The 18,428-nt window shown below is 37.4% G+C and overlaps 1 long non-coding RNA gene across 1 annotated transcript; it reads right to left on the reverse strand.

Moving 5' to 3' along the window:
• Positions 1–7,733: 7,733 nt before the first annotated feature.
• On the reverse strand, positions 7,734–15,239 carry LOC137969813 (uncharacterized). The gene is made up of 3 exons (XR_011116729.1): positions 15,165–15,239; positions 12,159–12,190; positions 7,734–8,184 (listed from the first exon to the last, which is right to left on the reverse strand). It is a non-coding gene; the product is annotated as an uncharacterized lncRNA (long non-coding RNA).
• Positions 15,240–18,428: the final 3,189 nt, after the last annotated feature.

Consider the following 18,428-nt stretch of genomic DNA (forward strand, 5'->3'; position numbering starts at 1 on the left):
GAGTGAAAGAGTCCCACTTGGTGTAGAGGCCAGTGAAAGTTGTTTTGCGATGTACTGTTGTTGTGAAATTGTTGAGATTGCGCTTAATGGGGACATCTAAAAATGGAATCTCCTGGTTTTCTTCAAGTTCCATTGTAAATTTATTAATTTCTTCCGGAAGAATCGACTACCGGAAGTTACGATTTTTGTTATTAACTGTCACCCGTTCCTCGCTCTAGTTTTTTTAAATTCAGTGTAACGTTTTAAAACCGTCACTTCTGATGATGTATGCTGCAACATACGAAACGTCAAGTATAAAATGAAAATGTTTGTAACCACTGTTTGTTTCTTTTCCTGTTGAAATTGAAATGGCCAAAGGACAAAAGATTTAAAAAGCTTCTTATTCCTTCGAAATTGCTCAGAGTTAAGAAATTTGTAAACAGCGATCTCTTGAGCCTAAAATGCCTCATCATTGTAAAAATTGTCATTTGCCAACGTCTTGAGCTGTCTTCGCAAGAAAACCTCAAAAAGAGATCCTTATTCAGTCAAAATTTCAATGAGAAGAGCAACTTGTCAAAAATGGTACTTGCAGCCTAAATACGCAACTTTTTTCAAAAAAACCTTCCTCTTTGGGTAGAAGTAACACTGAAATGGAAAATTTGTAAAACTATCCTTCGTTTAAACCTGAAAACTCGACTTTACATTTGTGGAAACTGCCATTTAGCAAGGTCTGAGTAGGTTTTGAGGAAAAACCTCGAAAATTCCTCATTTGGCCGAAATCAAACCAAGTTGCCAAGGCTATGAAAAACGTCCGTTTGAGCCTCAAAACGCACATTTCTGTGCGAAAAGTCATTTGAAAGCCTTTTGAGCAGTTTTGGAGCAAAAGCCTAACCAAAGACCCCATTACGTTAAAATGAGGTGAGGTGGAAAATTTGTCGAAACCGATCCTTTCACCCACAAAACAAATTTTTCTCATCGGCGGCGTTTTGAGAATTGTTGGAGACAAAACCTCAAAAAGGTTCCTGATTCCACAAAAATTGCACTTACATGGCAGACTTGTAAAATACGTTATGTTCAGCCTCAAAATACAACTCTTTGTAAAAACTGCAACTTTGCAACATTTTGAGCAGTCTTCGACCGAAAACCTCGGCAAAACGTTTCTTGTTCATGAAATTATGAAAAGAGAAGGGAAACTTGCGTCAACACGCAATTTTTTTGTGAGAACTGCCATTTCGAGGAGGTTGGAGTGATTTTGGAAGAATACCTTCTTCAATCGGTCGAAATTGCACTGACATGATAATCTTGTCGAAAACGATCGATTTAGCCTCAAAAGGTAACTTTTGTCTCAAAACTGCTTTTTGGAAGCGTTTTCAGGAGCTTTCAGGTAAGAGTCTTCAAGAGGTCGTCACTCAGTAAAAGTGCCACGGACATTAGATACTTGTGAGAAACGTCCGTTTCATCGTCAAAACTCACTTTTTGTGAAAATTGACATTTGGGAGAAATTTTAGGACATTTGGAGCAAAAGCCTCAAAAGCTTTCTTATTCCTTCGAAATTGCTCTGGGTTGGGAAATTTGGAAACAGCACACTCTTGAGCCTAAAAGCCCACCTTATTATAAAAATTGCTATTTGCCATTTTGCCAACATTTTTAGCTGTCTTGGCAAGAAAACGCCAAAAAGATCGGTATTGAGTCAAACTTTCAATGAGAAGAGCAACTTGTCAAAAATGGTACTTGCAGCCTAAATACACAACGTTTTGTCTAAAAAACTTTCTCTTTGGGTAGAAATAACACAAGAGATGGGAAACTCGAATACAAACCTTCGTTCGAACCTGACAACTCGACTTTACATTTGTGGAAACTGCCATTTAACAAGTTCTGAGTATATTTTGAGGAAAAACCTCGAAAATTCCTCATTTGGTCCAAATCAAACCAAGTTGCGAAAGCTATGAAAAACGTCAGCTTGAGCCTCAGAACGCACCTTTCTTGGAAAACAGTCACTTAGAAGCCTTTTGAGCAGTTTTGGAGCAAACGCCTAACAAAGGACCTCATTGTGTTAAAATGAGGTGAGGTGGAAAACATGTCGAGAACCTTCCTTTTACCCTCAAAACACAAATTTTTCTCGTTGGCTGCGTTTTGAGAATTGTTGGAGACAAAACCTCAAAAAGGTTCCTCCTTCGAAAAAACTTGCACTGACATGGCAAACTTGTAAAAGACGTTATGTTCAGCCTCAAAATACAACTGCTTGTGAAATTAAAACTTCCATTTTGCAGCATTTTGAGCAGTCTTCGACCAAAAACCTCGGCAAAACGTTTCTCGTGCATCCAATAATGAAAAGAGAAGGGAAATTTGTCAAAAACGTTTGTTTCAGCGTCAAATCGCAATTTTTTTGTGAGCACTGCCATTTGGAGGAGGTTGGAGTGATTTTGGAAGTACACCTTTTTCAATCGGTCAAAATTGCACTGACATGGTAATCCTGTCGAAAACGATCGATTAGCCTCAAAACGTAACTTTTTTCTCAAAACTGCCTTTTGGAAGCATTTTCAGACGTTTTGGAGGAAAAGTCTTCCAAAAGGTCTTCACTCAGTAAAAATGCCACGGACATCAGATACTTGTGAGAAACGTCCGTTTCATCGTCAAAACTCACTTTTTGTGAAAATTGACATTTGGGAGCAATTTTAGGACTTTTGGAGCAAAAGCCTCAAAAGCTATCTTATTCCTTCAAAACTGCTCGGGGTTGGGAAATTTGTAAACAGCTCTCTCCCAAAATCCAACCTTATTGTAAAAATTGCCATTTGCCAACGTTTTTAGCTGTCTTGGAAAGCCAACATGCATTCGACAAAAATTGCACTGACATGGCAAACTTGTAAAAGACGTTATGTCCAGCCTCAAAATGCAACTCTTTGTGAAATTAAAACTGCCATTTTGCAGCATTTTGAGTAGTCTTCGGCCGAAAACCTCGGCAAAACGTTTCTCGTCCACCCAATAATGAAAAGAGAACGGAAACTTGTCAAAAACGTTTGTTTCAGCGTCAAAACGTAATCTTTTGTGAGAACAGCCATTTGGAGGAGGTTGGAGTGATTTTGGAAGAATACCTTCCTTAATCGGTCGAAATTACACTGACATGGTAATCCTGTCGAAAACGATCGATTTAGCCTCAAAAGGTAACTTTTTTCTCATAACTGCTTTTTGGAAGCGTTTTCAGGAGCTTTTAAGTAAGAGTCTCCAAAAGGTCGTCACTCGGTAAAAATGCCGCGGACATTAGATACTTGTTAGAAACGTCCGTTTCATCGTCAAACCTCATTTTTTGTGAAAATTGACATTTGGGAGTAATTTTAAGACTTTTAGAGCAAAAGCCTCAAAAGCTGTCTTATTCCTTCAAAGCTGCTCGGGTTTGGGAAATTTGTAAACAGCTTTCTCCCAAAATCCAACCTTATTGTAAAAATTGCCCTTTGCCAACGTTTTTAGCTGTCTTGGCAAGAAAACCTCATTCGACCAAAATTGCACTGACAAGGCAAACTTGTCCGTTTCATCGTCAAGACTCACTTTTTGGGAAAATTGACATTTGGGAGCAATTTTAGGACTTTTGGAGCAAAAGCCTCAAAAGCTTTCTTATTCCTTCGAAATTGTTCGTGGTGGGGAAATTTGTAAATAGCGCTCTCTTGAGCTTAAAGGCTCACCTTATTGTAAAAATTGCCATTTGCCAGCGTTTTTAGCTGTCTTGGCAAGCAAACCCCAAAAAGATCGATATTGAGTCAAAATTGCAATAAGAAAAGCAACTTGTCAAAAACGTTACTTGCAGCCTCAATACGCAATGTTTTGTGAAAAGTACTTCCTCTTTGGGTAGAAATAACACAAGAGATGGGAAACTCGAAAAACAGTGCTTCGTTTGAACCTGAAAACTCGACTTTACATTTGTTAATACTGCCATTTAACAAGGTCTGAGTATTTTGAGCAGAAAGCTCGAAAATTCCTCATTTGGTCGAAATCAAACCAAGTTGCAAAACCTATGAAAACTCTCCGTTTGAGCCTCAGTGACTTTTTTCTGAAGACTGCTTTTTGGAAGGATTTTTAGGATTTTTGGATTTAAAGCCTGTAAAAGGTCCTCACTTGGTAAAAATGCCACTAACATTGATACTTCTCAAAAACGTCCGCTTTATTGTCAAAAGTCACTTTTCGTGAGGACTTTCGGACCGAAAACGCCAAAAGCTTTCTTATTCCTTCGGAATCGTACCTAGTTGGGAATTTGTAAACAGTGCCGGCGCCTTTTAGCCTAAAAACCTACCTTATTGTAAAAATTGCCATTTGACAACTTTTTTGGCGACACAACCTCAAAACGATTGTTATTCTGTCAAAATTGCAATAAGAAGAGGAACTTGTCAAGACTGTTTCTTTGAGCCTCAATAGAGGGTCGTGAAGGGGTAAAATGGGAGCTGGGATTTGCCTTTTTTAGAGGCTGGAAAATGAGATTTTGTGCACTGGGACTGGGATTCATGAAACAAAAACAATAGAAAAATGGGAATGGGATTTCAATTTGAGCAACACAGGCTGGGATTGTGGGAACTTGAGCTGGGATTTGAAAAAAACAATTTGGTGGGAAATGGGATTAGGACCCCCCTTCACGACCCTCTCAATACGTAACTTTTTGTCAAAAAGACTTCCTCTTTCGGTAACAATCACACTGAGATGGGGAACTTAAAATAAACTATATAAATTGTGAGAAAGTTTTGTTTCAGCGTGAAAACACTTTTTTTTTTGTGAGAACTGTCATTTGGAAGAGGTTTGAGTACTTCTGGAGGAAAACTTCCTCATTAGGTCAAAATAGCAATGACATGGAAAACTTGTCAAAAACGACCGTTTGAGCCTGAAAACGCAACCGTTTGTGAAAACTGTCATTTGGTGTTTGGATGATGAGATTTGAAGTAAAATCTTCAAAAAGTTCGTTATTTCGTAGAAATCGTACTGAGATGCAATTTTTTTTTTAAAAATCTTCGTTTTTTAACCTGAAAACTCCACTGTTTGTAGAAACTGCCATTTAACAGGGTCCGAGTAGTATTTGAGCTAAAATACATCATTTGGTCGACATTAAAATAAGATGGAGAAAATAATCCAAAATGTTCACTTAAGTTTCAAAACGCAACAGTCATTTGAAAGCGTTTTAAGCTGTTTTAGAGGTAGAACCTAAGAAAAAAATGCAGTGAAGTTGGAAACTTGCGTAAACCACTAGTTTTACTCTCAAAACCAAAATTTTTCTAAAAACTGTCATTTTGCAGAATTTTGAGAAGTCCTCTTCCATAAACCTTGGCAAGACGTTTCTCGTTCAGTCAAACTAGCACTGACCACTGTGAAACGTCAGAGAGCCCCCACACTGTTCTTGTAGAGTAGGGGAGAGACCCCCGCTATTGTGGTCCGTCCTCCTTCCACATACACGCTTGGGTTGGGTAGGTGGGTGAGATCAAACATGGACTCATGGTGGCTGCTGGAGGCGCGGCGCTTTCACAAGATAATGTCCGATCTCACTCACTAAAGAAAGTATTGTAAACTGCCACGAGACTCTGTGATATGTGCTGTATATAAATCCTGAAGTTGAACTGTAAACTATATAAAGTTGCCAAAAAATTTTGTTTCACAGTGTCAAAACGCAAATTATTTTTAAACGGCCGTTTGGAAGAAAATTGAGTACTTTTGGAGGAGAAACTTTCTCGCTTGGTCAAAATAGCAATGACATGGGAAACTTGTAAAGTACGACCGTTTGATCCTGAAAACACATTTCTTTTTGGGAAAATTGCCACTTGGTGTTTGGAAGTGTTTTGAGGTCAAATACTGAAAAACTTTGTTAATTGGTAAAAATCGTATTGAGAGTGGAAACTTGTAAAAAATCTTCGTTTCAACCTGAAAACTCCACTTTTTTTAGAATGTGCCATTTAACAGGGTCTGAGTAGTTTTTTAGCAAAAACCACGAAAATTCCTCTTTCCGTATAAATCAAACTAAGATAGGAAACTAGTGAAAAACACCTGCTTTGAGCCTTAAGACTAAACTTTGTGTGCAAACAATCATTTGGAAGCGTTTTGGGCAGTTTTTAAGAAAAAAACGCAGTAAAGTTCCTCATTAAGTCAAAATCGCACTGAGATGAGAAACTTGCGAACAACGTTCTTTTAGCTTCTTTTTAGCCTTCCGAATGCAATTTTGTGACAAAGGAGTCATTTCCAAGCGTTTTGAGCAGTTTCGGTAGTTTTTTTGGGAGTATGTAACTTAACCCGTCGATGATATGGTGAAGGAATAATGTATTGAAGACACACATTCGGACTGCGGAAATGAAGCAAGTTAGGTTTTGAGATCATCGTAGTTATGAACAGTGCACCGGTATCGCAAAGCAAAGGGGTCTAATACCATTCCTTTTGTTACTGCTAAATTGGCGCTTATACCTGCCATGATTTCAAAACTTAACTTAATACTTTCTAAATCTTGTCAGTGTTTTACTTGATTTTGAAAATAACTCTAACATCTGACCAGGGGGAGATCCTGTATAGACCTTAAACACTTTCCATAAAATATTTAAGACGAAATCCGATAGAAAATCGAGCAATTTCAGTTTATAGTAGACAAAAATCTGGTACCAGAATAATGTTAAGTATTTTATAGTCCTTTTTACATTTTCTTTGAGCTAAAGATATAAATAATTGCTGAAGTAACACCGAAAACAATTTCCCATTGGAACGAGAGAAATTGAATTTCAAAGTTCAGAGCAATTGTGCAAAAACAGGTAAAAGTTCATCATCAGTTTCATTTCACCAGTACTTTCAAGTGTTTCTTACGAAGTTCAACAGTTGTTTTTGACGTTTGGTGTTGCTAGAAATGATTATTTTTGAGAACATATTTAAAACAGTCTTACAGAAGTTTGCAATACGATTATATAATCTTGGTACTAGGGTTTTGTCCATTTGTTACTCGAACTTCTGGTGGATTCCGTCTTAAGTCTTTTATATAGATAGTAGATAGGAAGCCAATTAAAACTAGAAAGGCATAACCTGTCAACATCTAGTTTATCCGGGAGATGAAAAATTATACAGCATGCACAAGCATGAATATGGTCTAGACTTTGCAGCACGTACTGAGAGCAATTCCCCCAGGCTGATAGTGCATATTGCACTGATAAGTGACACCAGCTAGAATGGTTTCAAAAGAGATTTTTTCCAAGACCGACTTTGGTCGATATGACGTTCGCCTGAGGGCACCCACCTTTTAGAAAATGAAGCTTTAAATTACATCTACATGAGCATGCCAACAGAAATCGTTGCCAGTAGTGACAGCCAGACGTATTGTGGTATTAACAAATTTATACATCTGGAGCTAAAATATAGGGTTTGCATTGGGCCTACAAAGTTCTGTCTTTTCAATATCCTGACTTCAGTCTTTGAAGGGTGGATAATTAGTTTATAGAGCTCAACTTGAACATATGTGTCATCAAGTCATTTAGAAAGCACTAGCTCTGTCAACATTTGAACCAGTAGTGTAAACTGTGATTTCATCTGCGAACATATAAAGAAACATTCCATGCACAGTCAGGAAAGTCATCATGCCGCCTTGAACTGAGTAGGAAGTCAGATATTGGGATGTTTATCTCTGTATATTGTTGTCTGTCGGTTAAATAATTTATTCAATATAAACCACTGATGGAGGGAGTCTGGAATATCAATTATTGCGATAAGTTTTATTCATTTCATGTCATTTTTATTCTCTTACATAAAGATACATAGCAACTTCCTCTGCTCGCATATAGCTTAGCTAGTAGAGTTTTAAGAATTAAACAGTATCAAAGGCCTTCTGGAAGTCACTAAGTATAGCTCCAACAGCGAGGCATTTGTCCATTGCCACCTTTCATTTATTCCTCCTGGTTACAAGTAGATCCTTTGAATAGAGTCCTTTTGTGAAGCCCTCTGACACTGGCTTGACAAACCCACTGTCTTGGAGAGGGTAACTGATGATATGACATCTGATATCCAAGAAGCTTTCCTATGAATGCTGAGCAAAGAAATTGGTAGACATAATTTGTCACAGTAGAGAGAGATTCGTATCTGTAGACTGAGTGATTTTGCTCGTTTCCAGAGATCTGGGACATTATCTTCTTCAGCTCCAACTGGTGTTTTATGCGATACCATAATGTCGTTCCTAAGTCGCTTTCAGGAGTTGCACCTGGTTCCAGTCATCTGAAATAAAACATTCTTTCTTTAATATAAATTGTGAAAACCACCAGTGCAATTCAATCCCTGTGAAATGAATTCCCAGTTCTTTTTGGGAATTTTCCACATATGCAAAAAAGGCAAGACTTAAGAAGCTTGGAATTCTATAGGAATGACCGATAAACAGCTGCAAACAGCATATGAATCCCTATCCTAACTGCCATACTGGATGCGTTAGAATTCTTCAGTACTCGTGGAAATTGAAGCCTCAAAGGCTCAGAGTCAATAAAGAATTTTCAGGTTCTTATGAACTTCCACTCAAGGAAAAAATTTAAGTGTTTACTATAATGGAAGTTACTGGAATATAAGTGAATCGACGAAAGAAAAAGAGCGTCTTATGTGTATTTGACTTTCTATTTCATCTAGTGCCTTTAAAAAACACTGTGGGCTGTTCTTCCGACAGATTTAAAGTGCAGGCCACTTTTCACGGCTCACTTTTACAAAACCATTACTAATTCGAAACTTGGGCCTCATTAGACCTCATTAGGCCTATAAACAATGTTTAGGCCTAAGTTAGCCAAGTTGAAGGTTTTGAATTGCTTTGGGTAAAACAATGATCTGTAACGAGTGGCCTGTGGAATGTGACCCGTGTTTTAAACTTGCATAAAGACATAAAACGAACAAAGCATAAAACGGTACCAACTAACGCAAAACATTATACTAAAAAATTCTCTCTTAAAGAAACTCAGCCACCACTGGCTTAAGTTTGGAGCCCATATGCTGAATGATACTGGTCTTGTTTCATGGTGCTTTTGAATTACGAGTTCATCAAAACAGGGTACTGAATGCGTTGATTTTTTCCACAATTTGTGGATTACCCCAGAACATTCCTACCGCGACTATGCTACAGAATTAAAATTCTATGAATCCGCAATGAATGAAATAAACGAACGATGGAAAAAGAGCCACTCCACCTTCATCATATTAGAGCAACCTCGTTCCCAATTTCTTTCTTGTCTGCGTCCATCGACTGAGGGGGCAGAGAAGAGAGACCGTGGACAGAGGCTACAAGATTTGAGACGAGTGAGCCATTAATGTCCCTTATGGTCAGCAGTCTGTTGGTTTTTGCCTCCGGTAGACCACCGGTAATGGCTGTGTCGCAGAGATTTTCGTTGTCTTTTAATCTTTGAAATAATCATGCTGATCCAAACCCAAGAAATGCTCACAACAACTCATCTTAAAAGGTATGCTTTAACTTTAAGCAAATAATATTTGACTTGATGGCTTAGTTTTCTTCAAAAAGTTCAATTTAGGATTTAAACGTCACCCTTTAAGTCCCCAAGATAGATGTAGGCAGAAAAATATTTTCTCAGAGAAAATGACAGTTTTACGACAAAACCGACGAGAACAATCCTTAGAAGATTACATTGAAACATCACCTATGTTGCAATCTTTAAATCTTTAATGACTTTACTCCTAAAACAGCAATAACTACTGTTACAACAAAGAATAACTTTCCGTCACTTACATTTCAAATATCATATATTGTTAACTTGCCGTACTAATCACTTGTGTTGTACGTTTTTGTGACGCTAACTACAGTTGTGTTAATATTCAAATTAAAAACATTCACCGACACTCCTGCCTTATCAGCCTATGTATAGTGTGCACGAAGTGAGCATTTTAGTTAGTGTTCATTGTAGTAACTGTTTAGGGGGAGACCAAGCATTTAAGTGGGGAAGGAGCATTAAAATTGAGCATTTTAGTGGCAAAGTAAAAGCATATAACTTACAAAAGCCTAGAAATATACCTGTAGGGTGATTTGGAGAGCATTCATGTTGCCAATTGTGACCTATGCATCAGAATAGTGGGCACATTTTGTTAAGGTAATTCCCATGAAAATGACATACTATCCAGATTTTTTTTCAAACTTGGCACAATTGATATTCATACACAGGGCATTTAAAAAATGCAATAAAAAGATGGGGTCACCATGCTTGTTTTCGCGCTGCATGCCCTTTGTTCTAAGTGTTTTTTACCAAATTTTCCGAGAAGCGTTCGAAACTAGATCAACCGGAAAAATTGTTGTTATATAGCAAAAGCTACTGAATACAAACTGCTAGTTTGTCTGGGCTATAATCTTTAAGAAAGTGATTTCAAATTGCTCAATCTTTCAAAGAAATGTAAGCAAATTGGATGCTACAGTCATCACCAAATGCAGTATTGGTATAGGTAAATACTACAACTTCTACTACCCAACTTTTTTTCTCCTTAAAAGACGTCTTTCGTGTACCTATTACGAGTGAATAAAACCGTTTAAGATGGGGGTCACATGATACTCGTTTCTTTGCAACACGATAATGAGTGGATGGCAAAGTGATCAATTTCTGTGAGAGGACTGGGGCGAGTTCCAAAACAACACCTTCTTAAGGACGGTGCCTACTATTGTTATTGCGCATACATTCTGCGCATCTCGAAATACTCGGATTTCCTATTGGCGGTGCTTCTTAATACAGTGATATTTTTCGGCGGTTCAAAACTAGGCAGAGAAAGGAGAACTAAATAAGTGCTCTTGGTATCCAAAAAGAAAATTGGGGGTAACCATGTATTTTTCAGAGATAATGAAATTTCAATTTGGCAAAGAAAGCCATACATTGCTTTGTATTTTTGAGCTTTTTACAAATGTTGTTGATTAATTATCTTCGAAAAATGCGTGGTTACCCCCAATTTTCTTTTTGGATTTCAATAACACTTGTTAAGATCTGGTTTTCCCGCATATTCAGGAAACCGTGCAAAAATACCTTTGAATTAATAGGTACCGTCTCTAACCGAGAAGAGTTATCATGATTGCACGTAAAAGCTCTTGAACAGCAAAAGCGGCTTTGCCGCCATCTATGAAGTCGCAATGTTATGCGCAGTATGAGATGCGTGGTGCAAAATAATTGGTGTTTCACATGGTACCATAGCATTGCTGTTACGCGTGATAGGGCAGTTTTCAATTGAGTCTTGAAAGTATTTAGTGAATTGGTTTGCTTAATTGCATTACTTCACGCAGTGATTGGTTCAAGTTCTCACGCCACTTTCAACCATTCGGGGCTGGCGCATGCACATTTTCCTGCACTTTGTGCCGGCTACGTGTAATTACTTCAAGTTTTGATTGGTTTACTGGATTGCCTCTGTCCTTTTTGATTGGCCACAGTAATTACTTTGGTTTTGGTTTTATGACACTCGATTAATTTTAAAACTTCTAATAAGAAGGTCTTTTTAAAGTGGTGAAATTGGTTGGAGCCAACTTTAGGAAGCAAATGCTGCCAAAATGTATGAGTGAATTTTGCATAATAAGGATAAGTACAGTGTATAATATTCTTACCCAGGTGATTATTGAAAATTCTTTGTGTTGATTGGTTGCCCTTGAGGTGATTATTACACGATAATCACCTAAGCCCTTTTGTCAAGGTGACAGACAAAGAAATTAAGACTTTTAAAGAAAATGTATACCGGTAGTTTTCAAGTAATCACCTACAGTGTAATATATAATTATACTAAAACAATTATTCATATCAGGCTCGGTGAATAAAAATCTTGACTTTGTCTCGGTTTTTCTTCATGGATATTTACCTCGCCTTTGGCAAATAATTATTAAGTAGAAGCATCCTCTAGGCCTTCTTTCAATATAGATGCATTACCATGGTAACAGCTTGCAGAACACATTAACTGTCAAAAATCTTTGTGGTGGTACTCATTAGTGACCAAGTTTGAGCTTCCAGGCAAAAGCTGCACAAATATGTCAGCAATGGAAGTACAATGTATACGTGCTTAAAAACTGTGCAGTCACCTTAATTCCTATGTCTAATGCACAAGTCAGTGTGAATCATCCCCAGTAGGCTGGGAATATGATGGAAATCATCACCTTTGCCTCCTGGAGTGGGAAATGAGCAAAGCATTCAGTCTGCTGTCATTATCCCATCGCATAGTAATTTTGCATTAAAAAATTTGCTCACCTTAGAAAGAAGGCAGAGTGGTATTTGGAGAACTAAAAGACAAGAGAAGAACATTAAAATAGTGATTTTACAAGAAAGCAAGTGAAGAAGGCTGTTGTAGCAGAGGACCTTGTGTCATGGAGAATCACAAAAACAAAGAGCTGTGGGGTGAAAGTACTTGTACATGCAATAAAATATTAATTTTCGTTGAAATCTGTATATTTGTTAGCTAATAATTGTTAATGACTTTGTTTATTTTTACCTTGAAAACTACAAGGGATTTTTTGTAGTCTCCAACAAACATTTGATACGCTGGAATATTATTTTACAGAAGCTGGAAATCCTAACCTTGTTTCTTGTTTTACATATATACATGCATTTATTTTTAGAGATCCCTTCCTATTCTTCTTGATTTTTCTCCCTTATTCAAGTCAATTAGAGCATTGTTTGCAACTTGGTATTCCTAGGATCTTTGATCACTGTTATTTCTGGTTGACAACTTTGATGAGGATCCATATACACTGTAATGTTATGCTGGTCTCATATGAAGACAAAGATGATTTATTAAAAAAAATGATTTCAGTGAAGGCCCATCTTGTGCAAAATAACATGACAAAATGGCAGGATTACACATGTTATGAGCCTTGTAATAACTTTTAGCCCATTGATTCCAAAGAATGAGACTTATGGTAAGATTTTACTTGTCAATGGGTACTTTAAGCATCCATGGGTTAAATTATGCCTTCTCATCATTTTTTAATGATCTTGGTTCCCAACAAAAAAAAGAAAGAGAGAGTAATAGGTCACTTTGCTTCCATCACAACTTTTTTCTTGAGTCTTATAACATTTTTGTTATGATTTGTCAGCCACTTAGGGCAAACTGCTTTTGTACAGTTTCTTTATCAAAGAATTGATAGATGCTTTTGACCAAAACTGGATCCCTTATGCTTTTCACAGTTTTGCAAAAATATATTGACAGGATTGTGACCTCTGGTACATACATTGTAGCCCTCACCAAAGTCCACTGCTCAAGCGTGGGGCACCACCATGGCCAATCGAAAATAAATACAAGTAACATTCAGTAAGTTGGTCATTATAAATCAGCTCACAAATCTCTCCACCCATGGTTGATTTAGGTTTTCTATTTTTCTTATAACCAACAGAGAAACTCTTAAGAACCCAGGTCATAAAAATAAAATTAGCTCATTCAGGGGATGGTTCCACAGCAACCAAAGCAATTACTGGCAACTCCTTTCTTCACATGAACTGATAAAGAACAAACAAGCAACATACTATAAGATGTATTCTTTACAAGGTTTATAAATAAAAGGAACCAACTAGTGTTCTTTAAGTTTACAGATGCAACTACAGGTACACCAAAAGATAGCGAGTTTAAATTAAGCAAGGTCACCTGTCCTAGGTATTTTAGCAACCTCAAGATCCAAGCAAAGAGATTGCAATAATTCATGTGAAATGTGATAATTATTTGAATGGATTCAATTTAATTAAAATTAAAGGATGAGGTGGCCACATAGTGACAAATTTTGGCTGGTCTTTCATATACCGTATCCAAAATAACTAATGTCCACAAAACAAAAGAACAAAGCGAAAAAAAAGGAAAGTAGTGTCAAGTCGTTCAAGAGCTGGAGAACTAATAGACCTCTTTAGCTTGTACATTTTGTTTTCCCATTTCAGACCACGTGATGTTACTCTAGGGAAAACTTTCTTTCAAATGTCGTCCTAGGCACGTGAATATGTACGCATAACTTATGAAAAAACAAAAGGAAAATTCCCTTGACAACATCACGTGGTCTGAAATGGGTAAACAAAATGTACAAGCTAAAGAGGTCTATTGGGGACGCTGTAAACTGAAATTAACAATGAACGCAAATCAAGTCAAATGTTGGTTTTTGAGGAGAAGGCAAACCAGAGTACGTGGAGAAAACTTCTCGATGTAAAGTAGAGAACCAACAAACTCAACCCACATATGACGCAGAGTCTGGGAATCTAACCCAGGCAACATTGGTGGGAGGCGGGTGCACTCACCATTGCGCCATCCCTGCATCCCCAACTTAACAACACCTAATTAGCGAGGCCTAATTGTGGAATAACAATGGTCCTTTGTCTCCCGCCACTTTTGTCCGGTATGTGAAAGTCTACCCTACCATTTACCATTTATAATAGTTGGTTAGTAAACTAACATTGCTTATATGCTGTAGTAAAGCCTTGAAACAAGTTCTTAAAAGGATAAACTTCTTATTTCATTTGTTGAAGTTTGAGAATAACTGGGACAGTTAATTTGATTAACTTCCCGAAACTGCTAAACTTTTAGAGGCAAGACTTGGAAGTTATGAGTGAATAGTGAATAAATCGTACACTGAACTTTCTCGTGCAGTTTCGTTGCTGCGGGAAATACATTTAACACAGCACTCAACTGCATTACGGGGACTTGACACTAAAGTTAAAATCTCAGAATTCAGGTTTCATCAAAAGAAAATTAACGCAGAGATTACACTAAGTGCCTTGTGGGGACAGGCTAGAAAAAAAGCCCGGTTGTTCAAAAGCGGATTAACGCTAATTCCAGAGTAAAAATTAACCAAGGAGTTTATTTCTCTACTCCCAAATGCCGTTGTCCTGGATTAGGTTAATCGGCTTTAGAAAAACCGGGCGCCGTAAAGTTTAACATAACAAGAACCTGCAAGAACTTGCAACCCAGCTCACACCTTCACTAAATTGTAAATAAACCTTTGTGAATCCGATTCAGTGTAGGAAGTACATCGAGGACGAGCTTTCCTCGTTCGTCTGAATTAGAAGATCAGCTTCATTTAAGGTTGTTTGAATTTCTCAACAATTAATGTCAAACGAATGGCGTACAAGCATTTACCGCCATACATGCATTTATAGTCCTCAGTTGCTCAAAGACTGATTTGCTCCTTCACAGCGGTTAAATTCATTTCTCCAAACCAGATTGTATCAAAACCCGTCTGATTTCGTGCTTGTTTCGTATGTAATCACATTTTAACAAACCTTAGTTTTCTTTTGGATCAAACTTCTTGTTTTTCAGTCACATACCAACTTTCGGTAACGTAATATTAATGATCAAGAATGACGACAACAACTCGTTCTATAACTCCGTCGAAAGTCATCAGTTGCTATTAACAGCTTTCTTTAGACGAAAAAGCTCTTCTATCAGTCATCACCACTATGCTTTCGTGAAAAGCAAGTGTTATGTCTTTACACAGCAACCAACATTATGGGGACTTCAGAACTCTTGATAAAAAATCTCTGATTTCGTGTTTCATGCCAGAAAATGAACGTCGCAGAGATATTACACAAAATGGAGTTGTGGGGACATTTAGAGATAACACTTTCTTAAAGAAAATGCACATCAGCAGGTCAGCTTTGAAAATGAAATAAATTTTCAAGGTCTAAAGAAACATATATGATGAGCAATTAAATCGACCATGAAGCCCAAGAAAACAGATCTGGCTAAAATAAGCCTAACCTAATTAAAACTCGCAACGCAGCTCACTTCGTTGCTGAATAATTATTGTTAATGGTTAATAACCTCCAAAAATTGCATTTTAGATACAAGTACATCGAGGAAGAGCTTTCCACAATCTTAGAGTTTGGTCATTCACCTTCAAAGGGTTGTTTTTGTCAGACAAATCATTGTTCAAGCGTCGAGGGCCGTCATGACGGCCATATTTGCCTCCTTTAATACTCAGAACAGATTTGGTCCTTGTTCCATATTTTATTGGTCAAGAGAAGCCTTGATTACTTGTTTTCCGAAACAAATTTCTTTGTTTCATTGTAAAAGGTTTAAATTCAGTTATGTTGTAACCAATTCTTAAGCTTGCAAAAGAAAATAACAGCAACACTGACTTCACTGAGTGGTTTGTTTTATGTGGAAAACCGCGCGAAAGTTTAGTTTGAACGTCATTTTGGTAATTATGAGCGTTTTCAGTCCTTTCTAAGAAAGCATTTGAGTCAAAAATGGCTATTGCTAGCCTGAATCGATTAAAGCAACTGGAAAAATTTAACACAGCAGCAAACTAAATTTTGTGTAATAAACGCTTAACTACCGTTGGTTTTACATTTGACACGTAGGGATTACCGGAGCAAATTCGTTGTGGGGACATCGACACAGCGAAAAATAAGGCTTTCTGCCAACGAAAAAGGCAAATAAATTTTACCAAAATCTGCCTTCAGCTATTAATTTGAAACTCTTCACAAACGAACCACGGCAACAAAGCTTGATAGAGCCACTTTCTCGCTATCTTGATGAAACAACAACTCGCAAACGCACACCTTGCGTAAGCTTTAAGCTTTCACCAAACTTTCGTGTCTTAAACTGCAGTATCGTGTTCAGAGAAAGCTTTAGCTTTAGGCTTTAGGCCTATTAATATTACTGAAGGTATTGCTCTCTTAAGGTTTTCCTGAATTTTTTAACAATTCTTGTCAAATAGAGTTTCAGCCGTGAATGAACCGCCATATTTGAGTTTGCACAGATTACACGACTCTTGAAGCTTTACATTCATTATTCTATAACCCAGATTGGCATCCAAATACGTCAGATTTCATCCTTTTTTTTACTTAATCATATTTTAACGAAGCTGTGTTGTTTCTTACAACGAACTTCTTGTTTGGTTGTAAACTGAAATTCGTTTGGTAACGTCATGATCGCTGTACAATTAAACGAATGGCGAGAACAACAGAATAGTCTGTTTTAGACTCTGTAGAGAGTCATTTATTATAATTGTGAACTGGTTTATTTAATCGAAAAAGCTCTTCCATCATAAAATGTAGTTACCAGCCTTCTGATTTCGTTTAAAGCCAGCAAAACACCTTAACTTTACACTGCAACCAATATTACGGGGACTTGAGATACTATGTTGACAGTAGCTATTAACCCAAAATTTCCGAATTCGGGTTTCAGTGCAAAATAGCGAACCAGGTGATTACACTTTGATTACACGTTGTGGGGACTTACTGGCAAAACTGACGTTAGGCCCGATATCTCTCTTTTTTTAACCACAGTGACGATATTAAGCTTATTGCTAGCTAGCAAAGTGAAAAATGACTGAAGAACACCTTTGATTTTCAACCTTTTGCAATTTCGGCTGGAAAAAGATGCTAGTCATAAATTACGGTTTTTCGCATTTATTTGAGAATCACCGCCAACATTATAAAGTTCAACAACATAAGTAATAATAATAATAAAAAACACACACACAACTGTACACAGCGAACTCAGCATTGTGGGGACCTTTGAAGTTGACCTTTTGTCAAATCAGTGAAAAAGTAAAGAGAGAATGTGACGACATGCAAGGAAGACTAGTCTTACCTTTTAACACTTAATCAACTTTTCGGAACCAGTAATAAACTTCCCAGTGCTCGCTTTTTCTTTTCTGTAAACCAACACTTTGACGCGGTATTTGGGATTTAGATTCTAGGACAAGAACGACTACGAGTACGAGATCTTCTCATAGAACAACAGTGAGCGCGCGCTAACCAGCCTCATTTTGGCGGGAAAAACGTGATAGCGGCGTCATTGCAGTACAGTACGACGTTTTGCGAGAATGTCGTCGTGTCAAAACAAGTCAACAACACGGTGGCAGTTTTGGCATTTTTCCATCAGCAAAAAGGCTCAGCTACCAGTAATAAGAATAACTGAGCAACCTACACTGCTAAGAAAGAGTAAGATTAATCGTCCGGGTTATAAATCTTCCAAGTATTTTCGCTAAAAATGGGCAGTCAAATCTCGTACTCGTTCTCCTCCTTGAATGTAAAACTCTCTAATATTGACATTGTGGGGACCGGTGCAAACAAATAGTGTGGAATGAGGAGGACTAATTCCCAAGGCACGAGGGTACAGTAAGGGTATGGTTTTCTCATTCCTTAGCTAAGAATAAAGTACCTGAATACATAATGAGGTATCTCTCATAAGTTGAACGCGATATACCAGATAATCTCTGAACAATGATGCTTAGAAAATTCGAGTTTTTACAAAAAATGTATGAAATCATTAACGCTTTTGCCACTCAAGAATTTATTAGGTTTTTTTGGCTAATAACCGGCTCGCTATGAAAACTTAAGGCTTAAAATTGTTTAGTGAACCGGGTTTAGCAAGTTCTTTTACCTTTTGGAGTGAATTTGTAAATAAAATGATACCTTGTGTGTGCAAACCCGTATGGTATAAAATAAAAAAAAAAGGATACCATGATGTCAACAAAGATTCTCCTCTTGGGATCTAGTTTCTTGTGGTATATTGTGAAAATGGCTGAATTG

Source organism: Montipora foliosa, chromosome 9 (assembly GCF_036669935.1).
Source record: "Montipora foliosa isolate CH-2021 chromosome 9, ASM3666993v2, whole genome shotgun sequence".
NCBI classification, from domain to species: Eukaryota; Metazoa; Cnidaria; class Anthozoa; order Scleractinia; family Acroporidae; genus Montipora; species Montipora foliosa.